The sequence below is a fragment of the Carya illinoinensis genome, chromosome 10 (assembly GCF_018687715.1).
Source record: "Carya illinoinensis cultivar Pawnee chromosome 10, C.illinoinensisPawnee_v1, whole genome shotgun sequence".
Classification (NCBI taxonomy): domain Eukaryota; kingdom Viridiplantae; phylum Streptophyta; class Magnoliopsida; order Fagales; family Juglandaceae; genus Carya; species Carya illinoinensis.
Genome location: NC_056761.1, coordinates 3,963,247 through 3,973,594, shown reverse-complemented (window position 1 = coordinate 3,973,594; position 10,348 = coordinate 3,963,247). Strand labels below are relative to the sequence as shown.

At 34.9% G+C, this 10,348-nt stretch overlaps 1 long non-coding RNA gene across 1 annotated transcript; it reads left to right on the top strand.

The window, feature by feature from the left end:
• Positions 1–214: 214 nt before the first annotated feature.
• Positions 215–1,909, top strand: LOC122279563. Its single transcript, XR_006229626.1, has 2 exons — positions 215–1,205; positions 1,322–1,909. It is a non-coding gene; the product is annotated as an uncharacterized LOC122279563 (long non-coding RNA).
• The last annotated feature ends 8,439 nt before the right edge of the window (positions 1,910–10,348 follow it).

The following is a 10,348-nucleotide window of genomic DNA, read 5'->3' as shown; positions in this document are numbered from 1 at the left end:
AAAAAAGGGAAAAAAAAAAGATTTTCTTTTCATTTTTTTACTTATTATTTTTTTTAATTTTCTTATAATTTTTTGACATTTTCTTTACAAATTTTACTATATACAAATAAATTTACGTATTAATCTACGTATTAATATTAATTTATTTATATTTAAAATTAATAAATAAATTAATACGTAATTATACTATACTTTTCCTTCCTCGACCGAGTACCCCTCTTCTAGGAGGCCAGCCTCATCCGACTCTTTGCTTTCCGAACAGGGTGTTATTTTGAGTTCAATTCTTCTGCGTACAGTCGAAAGCGATAGGGTGTAGTTGATGACACTTCAGCTTTAAAAAAAAAAAAAAAAAACCCCACAAATACGAAAGAAAGAAAAATTACCAAAAAGATATTGAAACTCCATTTTCGTCTTCCCGCTCGTCTGGATTTTCGGTTGCGTGTTCGTGTTAGTCTTCGTCTTCTTGCTCATCTGATCTGGGGAATTGCTACCCACATTGCCTCTGAGTCGTCTTGTTCATCTGGGACTTTGGAGACTCTGAGTCGTCCTGTTCATCTGGGACTTTGGGTCTCCATTTTCGTAGGTATTAATAATACAGATCAACTTAAAAGCTATCGAAGACGTTCTCTGAGTTTCATAGCTGAAATTGCTCTTAAATATTAGATTTTTGAGTTTACTTTTGTGTTTGTTTCTGTGTGAATTTTGGGCTGTTTCGAAATGGCGGGTGTTGATCATCTGGCGACCGAGAGGAGCAAGGCTCGTTTCGATTTGGAGGAGATGAAGGTCGTCTGGGCCAGTTCTCGGACACCTTGGAGCTCTCCGATCGTATTTCTCGCCTCGTCGCCAGCAATCCGGTCATTTTTTCTACTTCTAGTGTTTTTTTCTTTTTTCGCCCAATTTGATTCTATACCTCTAGATGTTTTCGAGATGTTCTTTTAGAGCTACAAAGTTTATTCCAGTAGATGACTCTTCTTCACAGCGAGAAACCATTGAGCAGGGACCACAATCAGATAGAATGGTAAAACCATTAATGGGTTTTACAGACTCGGCAGTTGTTAAGCATCCAACTTGTTCATTTGGGCAGGGCACTACTTTCTCTTGCATCATTTGCTGCTGCTCATTCTCTGAAGGTTCGACAGTAGCAAACCTCATGAACTCATGAGCATCCTCCTGACTGCCATAGCCAAGATTACCACCGATATTAGGTAAGCGAGAGAGAATATTTATGGGTGAAAATTCTTGCAAACTTTGGGTTGCAAACATATTTTCCTTCGGTTCTTTATTTTTTATTTTTTGAAAATCGTTTTCTACATTTGACTAGAGAAACACATAGATGAAACACACAGAGGAAGAGAAACATAGAGAGGAAGGAGGGAGAGTCGAAGATTTGGAGAAATGGGGTTGCAAAGATGAAACAGTGCGTTTTTTTTTTTACATCAGACGGCGTTTGTTCCGCGCTTGCACCAGGCGACTTCATACAACTTTTTTCTTTTGCGATTGATCGCATGATCTATCCATCTCTACAAAAATCAGCCCAATGGAATCTCCTCTGCACATTGCCAAAACATTTTGCTTGTGCATGCATCTTTAGTTATCTTCACATGCATGACATGACACTAGCATGAATCTTGGAGATGTCTTCGCGTGCTTTATTTCTTTCCATCTGTTTTGGCCTCTTATCTTCTAAACATAAGCCCGTGCGTGACTTACACTTGAGTGTGAGATCGAAAATGTTGGTATGCAGATAATATTAGTCTAGTTGTTCCACACGTGTTATAAACCCAGCTTGTACCAACAGTACTACTTGACATATGAACCTCGAAGTTCTATACATGTACTGATCTATATACGTGATAAAACGTACGGCGCAATAAAAATATTGTAGTATCTAGCTACTGTTTAAGTTCAATTAACGGCCTCCTTCCATTCTTGTTTTCTCGTTCTCTTTATATTTTCTTGATCTCATATATAATCTCATATATAATCCATCGAATGTTGTTGAGCATACAGTGCAAGAAAATTACTTATTTACAATTAGTTATTTTTTACTAAAAAAATCTATTTTCATCGCAAAAAATCTATCATAAATGCTTGTTTTATCTAAACCTCCCTGTGCATGTGGTTTACACTTTCAAACGATCTCAACTTTTTCACCCCAAATCCAGATCCGTTAATCCCAAAACCTTCTCATCCAAATCCATTTCCAATTACCTTTTCACGTTCCCATAATTTGACATTATAACTACCAATCATCCACCGCCAATTTTGCTTAATCGCTACATGAAATGAGCTAGCAAAAGTTTGGAGAGATCGAGAGGTTTAAAGGAGCCAAAAAAAAAAGGGGGGGGCCTAGAAGATGTACAGGCAATGGATGGCTCGAAATGTTAAATTAAGCAATGCCCGAAAAGAAAAATTAAAGTAATTAGAGTCCTTTGACCAAATAGTATCCATACAGGTAAGCTAGCTAAACCGCTGGCAAATTAGCTGTGCGTGTGTATATATATATATAGTGTGTGTACTAACAGCCGGGAAACCGCCGAAAGCTGGAGTGTTTAGTAGTACTGTTAGTTTATCCAGATACATCTGTATCTATCGCCCATAGGTTAATACCTAGTACTGTCCTCTTGAAAAGGAGGAGAGGGAGAGAAAAAAAAAAAAAAAAAAGCCACAGTTTCCAGCATGCAGACCATGAGCACCACGTGTTAGCATGTCGGACTGAGGAACAAATTAACTGGGAAAACAAAAACAGAAAAAACGAAGAAAGAAGAAGTCCTAAAGATGGGGCTGCATGCCTGTTTCCTCGATCGTGCTCTCCGTTGTTTGACTTCGATCCTTGTCCGCATATTTTTTTTTTTCCTCCTCCTGCTTGTTCCTGATCTTCGCTTCCCTTTGTTTACCGCAATTAGCAGTCCCCTAGATTCGCGCTACCATGACCACAATGATTTAAAAGCTTTGCATGCTTAAATATTCTGGTCGTCACAGACCATTCCACAATTAATTTAACAGAATAATGACCCATACATATTCACACACACGACAGGATTTAATTAAAACCTCCAGCAAATAATAAGGTTCATGATCACCCGGTGAGGCTGGCTAGGAGCTACTAAAATACGACTTGTGATTTTAAGCTTTTTTTTTTTTTTTTTCCTGTTTTTATGGTGATTCCAAATACAGTAAAGTATACAGCCATTTTTAATATTGGATGCGCTGTCACCGCATGCCACTTCCTGGAAGTCTCTCGTGTATGGTGCCTCGCCTTGCAAGTTACTCTAGCTGAAAATTAATGGTGGATCCAAGCCTACTTTCCATTCTCACAAAAGAAATATTAGCAATTACAAAGAAAAACCCTGCCAACCTTTTTCTATTCTTACAAAAGGAAAGGTTCACTTCACATCGTTTCTTGGGGGCAGATCGGCCGAGGGAGGCGGAACTTGCACGCACACACACACACACAGAGGGGAATACACAGCAAGTTCCATCGCAGGCTTAATTTCTAACATACTTGCCAACAAAAGTGATCGAATCAAACAAAAGTATCAGCTATATCAGGCACATGGGAAGAAGACAAGGCCAAGACAACAAGGAGGGACATGATCAAAACAGGCACGAACAAAAGCAAGAGCGGCGGTGGCGGAAGTGGTGGCAATAACAGCGGCACAACCACGAGCGAAACAGCAAGAACTATCATGACCACGATCGATCTGGCGCTAAAGTACCCGAACATATAACAAATGATATGCTCCCTTGGTGGAAATATATATCGAGCTGATGATGATGATCATGCAACTAGGGTAGAATTCGTCCTCTGATTCCACTGGCGTAACAGCATGAGAAAATAAAAGAAAAAACAATCCTTTGACTTCTCCCGAAAATCTGAGAGGTGGTTGCTACAGAAAACGAGTCGAGGAGAATTTAGGAGTACAGTGAGCGATGCTGGGATATAGGCGCGCTCAACTGTGTGAGAGGGAGATCAATCGATGATCCTTTGAAGGGAAGACTGACTTGCGTATGTGGGGACAGTAAGGTTAGAGTCTGAGATAAGAGAGAGAGAGCATGGGGGTTACCGGTCTTTAAAGAGTCTCAATAGTCAAGAAAGCACTGTTCGAATCTATATGGGTGGTTCAAGTAACCACGTACGACGTACGTAGACGTATCATACAAGCATGAAAATGGCTATTATCGAAAATTCTTCTAGTCATATTCACATTTTATATATTATATTTATTTTAATTTTTAAAATTTTTTTATAATAAATATATAGTGTGTGGATGATAAATAAAATAGTTTAATTAATTTAATAAGAATAAAATAAAATAATAAAATAAAAAATAATATTTTAATATATAAAATATGTGGTGTAAGATAATATAGAGCATTCCTCTATATGTTGTCATCAATGACTGTGGCAGCTTGGACGTGCTTGATTGTTTAGTACTTTGATAAACCAAAAGGAAAATGCTTATCACAGAATTAAAGTCTCTACCGAAAGTTTATACCGAATTGCATTTTATTTTATTTTTTATTTAATGATTAAGAAAATATTTAAAATGAAATTGTAATTTTTTTATTTTTTAAAAATATTTAAATACTTTAAAAAATGTTTAAAAAAAAGTGAAAACAAAGAAAAAAAAAAAAAAAAAAAGCTTAATTGGTGACGATTCTCGGTGGACATAGCATTGTCCGTAACCAGAATTTCATTTGGATTTTTAAAGCATTTATGATTTGAAGTCTCAATTTTAAATTTAATCAGATGAATTTTAAGAAATTTGAAATTAAATACTTATAGTAATTTTAAAGAATTAATTACAAAATTGATTTGTGGTGCCAGCATAATATTACATGTTAGTACTCTTTGATTAGCTTAAATATCAATGTAGCATATCAATCAATCAAAAATTGACACGTGGGCTGATATAATTAATTTTCTTCTAAGAGATTGATATAAGTAATAATTAATTGCTAATTTTTTAAAAAACAAAATAAATATTAATTTTACGATTGTTTGAAACTGAAGTCTTCAATTATAAAATCATAAAACCTAAAATACTAATTTTACAGTTAATTTTTTAAAAGAAAATTGTGTGAGAGAGTGATATGCTATCTCCCTGATCTCTAGCTCAGAAAAAAGAATTGTCATTTAGGAAACATGATTTATTTAAAAAAAAGTATTTAAATAGTTCAAACTTAGAAGGGGATGATCAACAAATCCTAGCTAGTTTTATCCTGGATTTTGGAGATTAATTACTCATTGAATTTAAATTAGGAGCAGTAAATTTGGTTATTTTGAACAGAAATAGTGGCAATCGTCGCAAAACCCACGTCCTCCGTCTCATGCTGGCTACCTCAGATTAACATACGTACGTGTTATAAGATATATAATAAAAGAAATAATTTTAAAAAAGAAAAACTTATCAAAAAGGAAAATTTTGGTGGTGGAGGATACTTGAGAGAAAACTATCTAGAGGCCTATCTGGGTCTGAGGTGGGTGGAGTAATACTATATATAGTCATGGAGTGGAGTCAATTTATTAAAAAATTATATATTTTTTTCACGTGAATCTCATAAATTAATTTAATTTTTTTTAAAAGATTATGTAACACTTGCACAATTACAATTATAAATATGGGTGATTGGTATCTATCTTTTAAGGGTCGGTTAATTGATCAGTAGATAGCCGCCGCGTTCCTTCGAGGTGCATGTGGCCACATAATTAATAGGATGCCATAAAGGACAACATTTCTAGTGTTTTTTTTTTGAACTTAGCTACTACTCTATTTTTATTAGTTGTTTACATTTTTCTCTGCAACTTTATGATGTTTTGCATCAAACTATTATATATCCTTGATGATATATATATAGGACAAAACTGAAGTTTTATTGCAGTTGGTCGAGTGCATGCAGGGTGCACATTCTCGATGCCATGAACCTCTTTTTATTCATCATCATCATTACTTCATTGATCTTTTGATATAAGTTAAAATCGGATTTTTATTAAATTATAACAAAGAAATAAAATGAAAATGAAAATTTTGGATTAATTTCTTTCAAGTAGAGAGGGATCATATGTTGGACAAGATACATGAGGCTCAATCTTTATAGTTGGAAAGATATTTTTTAGAGTAGTAATGCTAGTTGCCATATCTTCATTTTATCAGCATCCTCTGATCATCATCTCGTTAAGTGATATTAAATGATTAGAAACTATTTTTTATGACCTATTTATAAACCAATCATTTGATGCCACATCATGCAGAGATTATGTTGAGAAAATGATAACAAAATAGATGATAAATAGAATTTCTTTTCTAGATTAAATATTGATATTTCAAGAATTAATTTCTAGATTGGTACTTTTTAGTACTATTTTCACAGGTTTACTTCCCAAATGAAGCTAATCATGTGTTATAGTAAATATATTTCCTTGGAAATTAATAAACAAAACTAACCAATCATGTATGTCTATTCGATATACCGCGGCCTTTTAATTACTATTATTTATCTCCCCGGCCTGTGAATTAAGGGCTGATTTATTGTTCGTCCAAACTACGGCGATGATCGAGGTACTGATGATCTAGCCAATTCACGTACTGTCTTTCCATTTTGCGTGAAATATTTTAGAATTACTTGAAGTTATTGAATTCTCGTACTACTGCCGAGGAAGGTCAAGTTGACATGCAAGTTGATCATGAAACAGCGAGCTAGCTTTTGGTGGGCAGGGCTTTGTAATTAACTTTGTTTCCTATGCATATATGTGTGTGTGTGCCCTTCAGCATTAATGTTAATTTTCAAAAAAACTATTAAAAAAAGAGAAAGATTTCTGGTCCAAATTTTTTAATTACAATAATGAAATCGGGTAAATGCATGGTAACCTGTATATATAAGTCAAGATTTAGGTAGTTGCAACTATATATCTTATATATATTTTCGTCGAAGCCCATGATATAAAGCTAGCTAGCTAGCTAGCTAGGTTTAGTTAATTGCTTTCTTCACCCACGAATTTCCCTACCTCCAGAATATATACGATTATATATCTTTTTAAGATGATGAGAACGCGGTCATGAGTTCAATATATACAGAACTTTCTCAAAGGAATTGACAACCAATAACACTACTTTTAAGTGCCTATGGTGTTAATAATTAAAAGGGCAAGCTGCTAGCGATCCAAATCAGATCAATGCATGCCAATTGGAATTAATGTTGTATATATATATATACGAGTAGTACTGAAGGAACATAGCCAAGTTCATGCATCTCATTGACGACTACTGCATATCGATCGGTACCACTAGAATTAAATTAATTAAAGGTTTGAAAGCTTTAATCAAATTCCCTCATTTTAAATTGGCATTGGTTAATGAAAAGCAAGCCATCTCAATTCAGCAAGAAACCCCGGCCCACCCCCACGCTTTCCTCCATCACTTTAATTGCGAATTTCGACATTCCCTATCCAGTAATTAGCATAGGCAACTAACAAAGACATGCATGATATTGTAGGGATCGAGCACATTGTGCGTGCATGCATGCATGGTTTCATAATATTTACAAAAAGTTTGTAATAAAGGTTGTGGTCGATATCTTATATATACAAGGTACATGTATAGTCGCGATGGCTGTGGCCGGGATCGGATCGACGTCCATTTTATTTTGTTTTTGTTTTTTTTTTTTCGTGTTTTTGCTGAAAGCTTTAATATATCCTAGGTTGTCATGCGGTGTAGCCGTATATGTTACGCTCACGTCTTTTCTGGGATGCTTTGTCTTTTATTTCAGGTTTTGACCCTAGCTAGCTATTTACTGTATAGTTTCTTTTAGGAATTTATATTATCTTATATATTTACCCGAAAAAAGAGGGAATTGTAGGTACTCCTCGCACAAAACGGAGAGCTAGCCTAGCTAGCTAATTCCCTGTCCAACAATGTAGTTATATAATAATCAGATCTCTAAACTATTAATTATGTCATCGATTGACAATTCAAAATTGTAATTTGATCGATTTGAATGTGGTTCAGGGATTAAATTTTTTAAATGATTATTAATAACTGAGAGGATCAACTTGGTGTGATTTCTTCTTGATTCATCCTTGTACCTAATCTAGCTCTCTGCGCCTGGTGGTTGAAATTTGCGCAGGATATGCATGGTAGCTAGCGATCTACTCCGAATTAATTTAGATTTCCAAAACTTGAAAAACTAAACAAAACAAAAGCTAGAATATATATAGTACTTTTGCAGTTGCATGCGGACGAGTCGGGCGATCGTAACCCCACAGGCAGCCTGCAGGTTCAAGTTTCTTGAAGCTGCTGCCCACGACCTGATCTAATAGCAATGCAACTTGATGAACGGACTCTTCCCTGCAAATACTCTATAAATGCAACATTAATATATGTCCAGCAAAAACAGACACCAAAAGTTAAGGGATCCGATCGAGCGGGAGAAAAGGGGGATGAATCTGAGCAGTAAGTACATCATATTGTCTTTTTTTAGTCACAACTTGGGTTAAGAAAATAGATACAAATCGTTATCCAACTTATGTGCAGCTAGATCTAGCTAGCGCAACTTGGTTTTACATTTTTAAATTTGGTATTGATCAGCTGTGCTCTAGTAGTCCTGGTGAAATGCCAGGCAAATGAAGTGGGTTTTTGACCTTTTTCTGATGGCTAATCATGACGGACTCTTTGGCATTCGATTGATTCTGCATCCCCACATATGTGCACACCCAATATTGAATAATCTAAGCATGCAGCCGGATACTTAAATTAAAACTTATTACTTGTCATTTAGTATACAAAAAGCTGTGTACTTTAATTTACTTATTCCAAAATTAGTTTGCTTTTAACTAATGCAATTTGAACTATTTATATTGCATTAATGCCGTGGAACTGTGGAAGTAATATTATTTAGTAGTATTCAGTCAAATTTGTACGTAGTTAATGACTTCTAATTTATATAAATATAAATATGTATTCACAACTATTCAAATGCATGGTTTACCCCTCACCCGACCAGGCCACTTTTCCCCCCCTTTTTTTTCTTATTTATTTATTTGTAGAAAGCTGGATGCATGTCGGTGATCATGTTGCAGTTGAATTTAATTAGACATTAATATTTAGAGGTTGAGTCGATTTATTTTCAGAGTTTTGGATTTGATTGGCTTTGACATATAATGTGCATAATATATATTATATATGTGATTTTATTTATTTAAAGAAGTTGTAAATAGCTAGCTAGAAACCATGCATACAGTAATTTCATCTCAAATGATACAACAATACTTATATTTGATCAACATATATATAATTCTCTACTCACTTTTTTCTTTCTTCGCATGCAGCTCATCATGATCATGTGACAACATATACTCTAAGGTGCTTCTAAGCATGCATAATTAACTTACAAGCCAGCTAGCGGCGTACTAAAGATCAAAAGCTCTCGCGGTTCCAAGCACACATGATGATAAAAGAAGTGAAAATCTCGACCGATCGACCTTCATAGAATTATTTTTTTTTTCCCCTCAGAAAATGGATTCGATGGTTCGAAGAGGTTTACGTATTCGTGAGGGTGTAGCTGGCTAGCTACGGCCTCCCATACCTCTTAAGCTTTTACTACAAATTAATCAAGTGATCAGAATAATTTAAAACGTCTAATGATTCAATTAATCAATGGCATGAGACATAGAATATAAGTAAACTTAGCTAGCTGCTTGCGTTGAATTAAAATGATAGAATATATATGCAAGGTGAAGGTGGAGCATCCCAATAAAAAATTCCAATAAAATCAACTATATAGAGAATAAAAAAGAAAAGAAAAGAAGACAATTGAACTAAAGGTTTAAGCTTTTCTTTATTGGCAAAATCAAGGGAGATATACAGTCAAAAGAGATGATTTGTTAGCGTTCAATAAATAGATTAACAAACTGATCTATACGTACGATTAAGAGTTAATATATGCTTGATGTGTATGCGTGAAAGAGTGGTACTGGTCATGTTTGATCCTTTCGCATTAGAATTAATGTTCATTAATAATAATCAATTGTAGTACTACTTGTACATAAATATTCTCATACTCCATTTGTGCAAAATTCGATGCATCTCTCTGTGTGTGTTGTGGTGTGTTGGGGGGTGGGGTGGTGGAGAGGCCGGAATGATTACTCGCCCAGGCCTCAAGTCGTCACAGCCCTCATTTTTTTGAGTAAAATAAATTAAATCTAATCCAACTTGAGAGTATGTCGATGTCCCATTTACTTTGCTGATCACTTTATTCTAGTTTGTTTTGTAGTGGCTAACGTCCATGAATTTTGAGAAATATTTGTCACTATGTAATATTTGTCTTTTCCGTGAGTGTAAAGGACGTT